Here is an 8,401-nt window from a genome sequence, read left to right on the forward strand (position 1 = left end):
TCTGCGTGGCGTTTTGAAAAGTGTAACCACACTTGGGACGGCTTTATTGGCATTAACGTGACTCGTGGCGACGTAGTTTGTTAGTTGTTAGTTTCGGTACCCAACCCCACCCTAAACCCAACAAGGGTTGAAGGTGTTTCAGAGGTACTGCAGTGACTCTGGGAGGGATTTATCTCCTGGTATTGGCTGGACAAACCCTGTGAGGAATTACAAACTGTGAAATCTTCAGTTTTTGTAATGTCATGTGTAAGGCTTAGATAATATAATAAAATGTACATTTATTATATTAAAAACTTTTTTCAGAGCTCTGAAAATGTAATAAAATGTTTATCATTCTTCCAAAGTGTATTTTAATCATTAATCTTCTTTGTGTGTATTTCTGAGGAAGTCTTGAACACTTCCGGACTTTTATTTTGAAGCTCAGCAACTGATCTGCACCGGAAGCTGTAGTCTTCACTGCGGCTAACTTCACACTTTGAACAAGATGGCGTCTAGCAGAAAGGTGTGTTAGCAGAGTGTCTTAGTTGTGTTGAGAAAGAGGTAAAATGTGTAAAGTCCAGATGCTGAGAGCGTTGGTGGAGCAGCGACTAACTGCGGCTGCTGAAGAGATATTTGGGCTGTTTGAAAGAACGATAGCAGAGTACGAGGAGGAACTTTGTCGTTCAAAAGAGGAGAACGAGCGACAACGGGAGCTACTGGACGCTGTTTACAACCCTCAGCTTCGGCTACACAGAGCAGGTTTGGTCCCTTTACTTCTAGAAACTCAGGATGTTTGTATCTGAATGTATTGTTTCGTTGATTAAACATTGTAAAGGACTGACAGGTAGATTTGGTATTATTAATATTAATGTGTGTCCTCCAGTCTGTTGGTCAGTTACCATCATGGCTAATTTCCAAACCTGAAGTTGATCTCTGCATGCTGAACAGCTTTTTATTACTGCTTGTTACTGTTCTTCATGGTTGAACGGTGCAAGAAGATGGCTCGGGTCTGTGTTCTGATGCTTGCATGGCTTCTTATACTGTTGATGTGTAACTGTGCTAATGTCTTGCTGCTTCCTGTAGCTCTGCATGGCTTACTGAGAAAGCTTATTTGTTGCTATAGCTGTCTGTGTGGTGTCTTGTTGACTTCTGTCTGTATATATAACCTGTACTAATGTCTTGTTGACTTCTGTCTGTATATATAACCTGTACTAATGTCTTGTTGACTTCTGTCTGTATATATAACCTGTACTAATGTCTTGTTGACTTCTGTCTGTATATATAACCTGTACTAATGTCTTGTTGACTTCTGTCTGTATATATAACCTGTACTAATGTCTTGCTGTTTCCTGTTGCTGTGGTCTAAAATCATCTGGCCAAAGGACTACAGTTGTAAATTATCCAGCTGGCTAACACTGGCACATTTACAGACATGTTAACTAATGTGTGTTGTCCTTTATGAACTAAAGAATAAGAATAAGAACAGCGGGGGAAGGAATATTCAGATACTTTACTACAGTAAAGGTACTAATACCACACTGTAAACATACTGTTACAGTAAAAGTCCTGCATTGTAAAAGTCTGTGAGTATCATCAGGAAAATGTAGTTAAAGTATTAAAACATTTTAGAAAGTGTAAAGGAGCCAAACAGTTCTGTGTTTAATGGTCTAATTATTTCAGCTGAACATTAATACTTTACAAATACCAGAGCAAGAGAGCGCTGTGACTACTCTTCTGAAGTGATTTTGGAGAGGGACGTTAGGTAGTTAAATACGCTGGTTGACTGACATGTCACCATTGTATTCATATAATACTATCAATGCAGTAGAGGGGTGAATCTTCACTGATCTCCCGATTCGATTCCGATTATCATGTCTTCGATTCGATATCACGATGCATCAAAAAATAAATTCTATTAAAGCCATATAGGATATTTGACTTGACAAACTTATATTATCAAGGGCAATGCCCAAGCTGCAATACATAACTTTAGACTGGAATGATGAAGTGTTTGGGTTCATTTCTTTAAGGTAGCTACCACGAAGGTTTACCTATTTTGGATTAGTCATATACCACCCTACTTTAGTCATACATTAGTCATATACCACCCTACTTTAGTCATACATTAGTCATATACCACCCTACTTTAGTCATACATTAGTCATATACCACCCTACTTTAGTCATACATTAGTCATATACCACCCTACTTTAGTCATATATTAGTCATATACCACCCTACTTTAGTCATACATTAGTCATATACCACCCTACTTTAGTCATACATTAGTCATATACCACCCTACTTTAGTCATACATTAGTCATATACCACCCTACTTTAGTCATACATTAGTCATATACCACCCTACTTTAGTCATATATTAGTCATATACCACCCTACTTTAGTCATATATTAGTCATATACCACCCTACTTTAGTCATATATTAGTCATATACCACCCTACTTTAGTCATACATTAGTCATATACCACCCTACTTTAGTCATACATTAGTCATATACCACCCTACTTTAGTCATATATTAGTCATATACCACCCTACTTTAGTCATATATTAGTCATATACCACCCTACTTTAGTCATATATTAGTCATATACCACCCTACTTTAACCAGCAAATCTATTGTGCTGTCCCCAGACAACTCTTTAACAAAAAAGGTATTGTTTACTGAACGATAACTGAAATGTACAAATAATATTGAAATATGTTAACTGCAATATTTCTTCAAATGATATTACACACAACTACCCCTTTACCCGTTTCTCTATCAGTTTCCACTTAAAACACTCCAGCTACACAAAATGATTCCTCCTTACAGCAGTTTCAATGTCAAACTTACTCAAACCCTATTAAACCACTGTTACCACACACACACACACACACACACACGCACGCGCGTGCGCGCCAAGAGAGGGAAAAAAAAAGTTGCATGCCTGATGGTAGCTCGTGTGGACGTGCAGGACGTTCTCTTCAGTGAAGCAAACACACAGAAATGCAGCTTCCAGTTAGCTGTTAGTCCAAGAAACACAGCTCAAACACGAAAACAAAAACCAGTCACCAGCTACGGCAAAGTCCTCTTCAGCAGGGAAACACGCTGTCATCTTCTCTGGTCCAAAATCAGAAACTCTCCGCTGTTAGCTCCAACTTTAGCTAGTCCGTTAGCTCCAACTTTAGCTAGTCCGTTAGCTCCAACTTTAGCTAGTCCGTTAGCTCGTTAGCTCCAACTTTAGCTAGTCCGTTAGCTCCAACTTTAGCTAGTCTGTTAGCTCCAACTTTAGCTAGTCTGTTAGCTCCAACTTTAGCTAGCCCGTTACCTCCAACTTTAGCTAGTCTGTTAGCTCCAACTTTAGCTAGTCTGTTAGCTCCAACTTTAGCTAGTCTGTTAGCTCCAACTTTAGCTAGCCCGTTACCTCCAACTTTAGCCAGGCACACTAGCACGTTTGTTCTAAACCACTGCTGTTAGACAGGAAAAGTGCCGTAGTGTAGCTACACTTCTTCAGCTTCGTTACTCCACTTACATCTTCTCCAAGCTAACTATTCTAGTGTCTCTCCATGTTTCTCAGTGTTTTCTTTCCTCTTCTCCATTTGCGATCCTCTCCCGTGTCTCCACTCAGCCATTTTGCGTGTGTCTGTGTTTGTTTGTTTGTGTGTCTGTCTGTCTGTGTGTTAGGCTACTGAGAATGTTATTTTTCATTTGAATGTTTATGCCGCGGCCAGAAAATTAAAGAGTGACGTCATTGCGTTATAATTGATTATGGCCGGCCACTGCATCGATGCAGCATCGTCCATGTCCGCATCCCGATGCATCGATTATCTAATTAATTTCAACACATCTACAATCCAGACTTAATATGATATTAATAATGTATGCATGTTGCTTCCTCTAAATTTCAGGCTGTGGTCGACTAGCTGGGCCTGCTTTGGTTGTTTGATAAATTGATCGACATTGATTGTGATTGGTGGTTGGCTGTGCATGCAGAACCTGCATGTCACACACTAGCAACAAACTGTGTATCCAAGAGCACTTAAATCAGTGTAAATTACATTATATCAGACACAGACTGCTGTTGTAGATTAGTGTTACGTTTCCAGTTTGGCAGCTCCGAACCATAACGTTAGTTGGGACAGACGCCTTGTTTCTTTAGGCTAACTACATTAGCTTTAGCTTGGCTGGTAGCAGCTTTCTGCGGTGAGAAATGGCCGGGAGATGTCGTGATTACGTTGCATTAATCAGGTGATTTAGTTCGTCTTTGCAGCGGACATAAAATACGGATTACTGTAGCTTCACTGCCCATGGAAAAGCATGTGCATCACTGTGTCAGCGGCAGCTGCTGCTTACGGTCCTTTTCTACCCACGGAGAGCCTCACTTCCCATAACAACCCCTGTCGGACTAACGTTACATCACATACACATGGCCAACTGTCTTAAAGGGGAAGGCTTAGCCGCAAACAATCATGTAAAAGGCGAACGGTGAAAGTTTACTTTTCTATCAAGCAGCTAAACAGTTTTAGCGTCAACATCGCAACGTCCTGCGATGTGACTATCGTGCATGCGCACATCGCTGATGGTGAGGCATTATAAAACTTCTGGAGTAAAGTGTTCTTCAGGACAAAAAGTGGTTGGATGGGGGCTTTTTTCATTTTATGAAGCGTGCGTACGACCTAAAACAGGTGTAGGACGGGCGTACGCCGATTCCTACGCAAAGCAAGGGATTTATCAATTTGAACGTGAGCGTAGGCTGCGATAAAATCTCACGTCTGGTCTGAACTCGTGTACGCAAGTTTTCGAGTCAGTGTGGACTTGCGGTGCAGTATATAATCAGTTTAACAGGAGAAGGAGAAGTCATCAGTTGATCACTTATCAGTAATGGCAGATCTGGCTCTTTTAGAAGACCTCTATTCGCCGGTACAACAGTGCACACGTACGCGCACGGGCCACGGTGGAGCGCTCCATCGGATTGATTAAGGGCAGATAGCTCTGTCTCGCATCAGCAGGGGGGGGACCCTACTATACACGGCAGAAGAAGGACACGCGCTCTCCCTCACAGCTGTTGCCTGGCTCTGACTCATGAAAAAAACACGAGTAAAATAAAAGACACTGCATAAACTGCTACTGTGTGTTTATTTAAATATAGGTACACCATGTAGGCCTAAGAGATTGCAATATAAGCCTGTATATTACTATTAGGACTATAGCATACATATGTCAAGGATGTATAAATTAAATAAACTTCAGCTGGAGTCTGATTTACCACGGCAACACTGTTGACTGCATCAGTGATCTCTTTCCATTCCCCATTCTTTCTCCAGCCTTTAATACCAGTTTTCAGGCTGCCAAATAGTGAACCTGAGATATCAGGGTTTCAATCTCCACCGCTGAAAAGTGCCGCTTCTCAGCCAGATTACGTCTCTCCATGTCGTAAATTGTAGGGGCGAGGCCTCAAAACCCAGAATACATCATACATGTAATACAACATTACATATTTAAATTACGATTGTTTCCAGCCGCTGCATTTATCAATGTACGACCATACTTACGCTCTGATGGGTGAGATACGAACGTTTAATGAATCACACGTGAAGCCTGTGGTAAGAGGATTTCTGCGCTCATATCTGCGCTGGTTTCTACGTTAGGTTAATAAATGACAGCCACTGTACTGACAACAAAGTTTGTTTAGCATCTAACCAGAAGTGAAAAAGAAGCTGTTTACCTTCAGAGTGAGTAGCGACTCTAGAGGCATAGTGGGAGAAACATAAGCTAGGTTTCCAACCACACGTTTTTATCCAAATGAAGTGATATTGAATGAAAAATGCCTTATGGAAACAGTAACATTTGATTGAATTTCATGAATATCGACTCAAAGGAAAAACGTTCGGTCTCATCGGATTTTATCTTGATCGATATACGGCTTATGCGATAAACGCTGATGGAAACACTATTTGCCGAATAAATGATGAATTACGATTAAGTTTTAGGTCATTTTATGGTTGCAACCCGCCACAAAACGAAGAAGAAGAAGTTTTAGTTAATTTCCGCCCAGTATTTCCGCTCTGTTTGCACACATGGCGGGTGTCAACGAAGACAGATGTGTTTGGAGCGCTGTCGTTACCACACCACAGGCCGACTCCGTTGTCGTCGGGCATTTACTACATCTGCATCATCATAGCAACGTGTTGATAGCATCATTGTTTTCTTATTATAGCTTGATATGTCGCTATCAGCTGGCACATAAGCACTATTACAACTCGTGCAATATTGATCATTTGTTGGTAGATGGCGCGATCCATTTTGTCTGGCAAAACTTTGTTCGCAAATGTTTGCTTGAATGTTGTTGATTCAGTGCGGAAATGAATGGAAACACCTTAAGATGTCTAAAATCAATTCGATATACCAATTTGACTGCAAAACAGCATGTGGCGTCATTACGCACAGGTTTTTATTAGCTTTAAAGCCGTTGGATGGAAACACACTTTCTCCATCTTTATTCGCATGAGTTTTTTTTACCGAACTTCAGATAATTCGATTGATAAGTGGATGGAAACTTAGCTATAGTGTCTCCTTTGTGCTTTCTGACCACAGTGGGAAATCGATAGCAGGAAAAGTTAGCCACGGCCGACCAAGGTGCGTTGCTGCGACGTCCAGTTGCATTTTTCGAGAGGTGCACGCACGTCGCTCGGCCGTGGCTTGGTAGCGTTGCATTTCCCCTGACTCTTCTTCTCCATAAACATGAAATCAAGGAGAGGTTTAACTGCTCCAGATTTCCCACCGTGGTCAGAAAGAACAGGGCAGACACTTAGTTTCTCTCACTATGACTCTAGAGTCAATACTCACTCTGAAGATAATCACCATCACTCTCTCAAACACACACATGCACACACACACACACGCCAGCCCTGCTATTCTCTTGAAGAGATCGATGCACACACTAACGCACAAGTATAAACTTCAGGCCATTTACCTAGGCTGGAGCCCTGCATTTCAATTATTTTTCCTTGCCCCACACTGATGCAAAAAAATTTGCCAGTAATTATCTTAACTGCATATTACTCCAGTGATGAAATAAATCCATGTCATAGCCATTTTAAGTTTTATGTCAAGTAGGGGTGTAAGAAAAAAATCGATACACTTGAGTATCGCAATATTTTATTTTAACAACACTATCGATTTTCAAAAATAATTTTTGAAATAAAAAAAAATAAAACGTTTTTAAAATGTTCAAAAATATTCATGTAAGACAGTGGTTCACATTTATGTTGTGTTTAAACCCCCTACCACTGGATGCTATGGCTGAACTTTGGCCTACTTTAGCACAACAAAATGTACGCACTAAGAACCTGTTAACCACAATCCCAAAATGGCAGTTTGATTTTCTTTGGACTTTTATGAACATCATATCTTTTCTTAAATATTAGTTTTTCTAAATTTATACTTAAAAAAAAATCCCAATATATCGCCTTACGCACAGTATCGAACTATATTGCAATATATTGATTTGTGACCCATGTATCGTGATACGTATTGCCAATACACAGCCCTAACGTCAGTTACTTAAGTAAAAATACTGATTCTCCGAAGTTCAGTTAAAAAAATCTTATATGCAAATTAATCGTTAGATAAATCAATGACAAAAAATCGTTAGGGACAGTCCTAAATGCTTCCATTTTGTAGCTGGTTTTAGCAAGCTGACCTTAACACGATATACTATGCTACTTTGTATAAGTTAGTTAGACTAAATTTGTAAGTTTTCATATCTATGACGATACAAACTACCTCATTATTATTGGTTTGAGTGGTGGTCAGTAATGTGTCTGTTTCATTCTGTTTCCTGCAGATGTTGAGCAGCTGTTGGTGGCTAAAGAAGAGGTTCCCCCTGAGCAGCAGGAGTGTAGCTCCAGTGTGGACCAGCAGGAGCCAGAGCCCCCCCTAAACATTAAAGAGGAACAGGAGGAACTGTGTATCAGTCAGGAGGGAGAGCAGCTTCAAGGGCTGGAGGAGGCTGATATCACCAAGTTCCCATTCACTCCTGACCCTGTGAAGAGTGAAGATGATGAAGAGGAAGCTCCAGAACCAGCCAGCAACTCACATCCTAACCCACATCCACTTTTACAACCAGAGACTGAAGACCAGACTGGAGACTATTCTGAACCTAAGACTGATGACAGTGCTGATTGGAAGGAGACCAGAGAACCTCAGTCAGCTTTAAACTCTCTGATACATGATTCAAGATGTAAGAAACCATTCAGCTGCTCGGAGTGTGGGAAAAGATTTAACCGTGAGTCACATCTGAAGATACACATGATAACTCATACAGGAGAGAAAGCGTACAGCTGTTCAGTCTGTAAGAAATATTTTACAATGAGAGGAAGTTTAAAGGCACACATGAGAATCCACACAGGAGAGG

This window comes from Sander lucioperca, chromosome 16, assembly GCF_008315115.2.
Source record: "Sander lucioperca isolate FBNREF2018 chromosome 16, SLUC_FBN_1.2, whole genome shotgun sequence".
NCBI lineage: Eukaryota > Metazoa > Chordata > Actinopteri > Perciformes > Percidae > Sander > Sander lucioperca.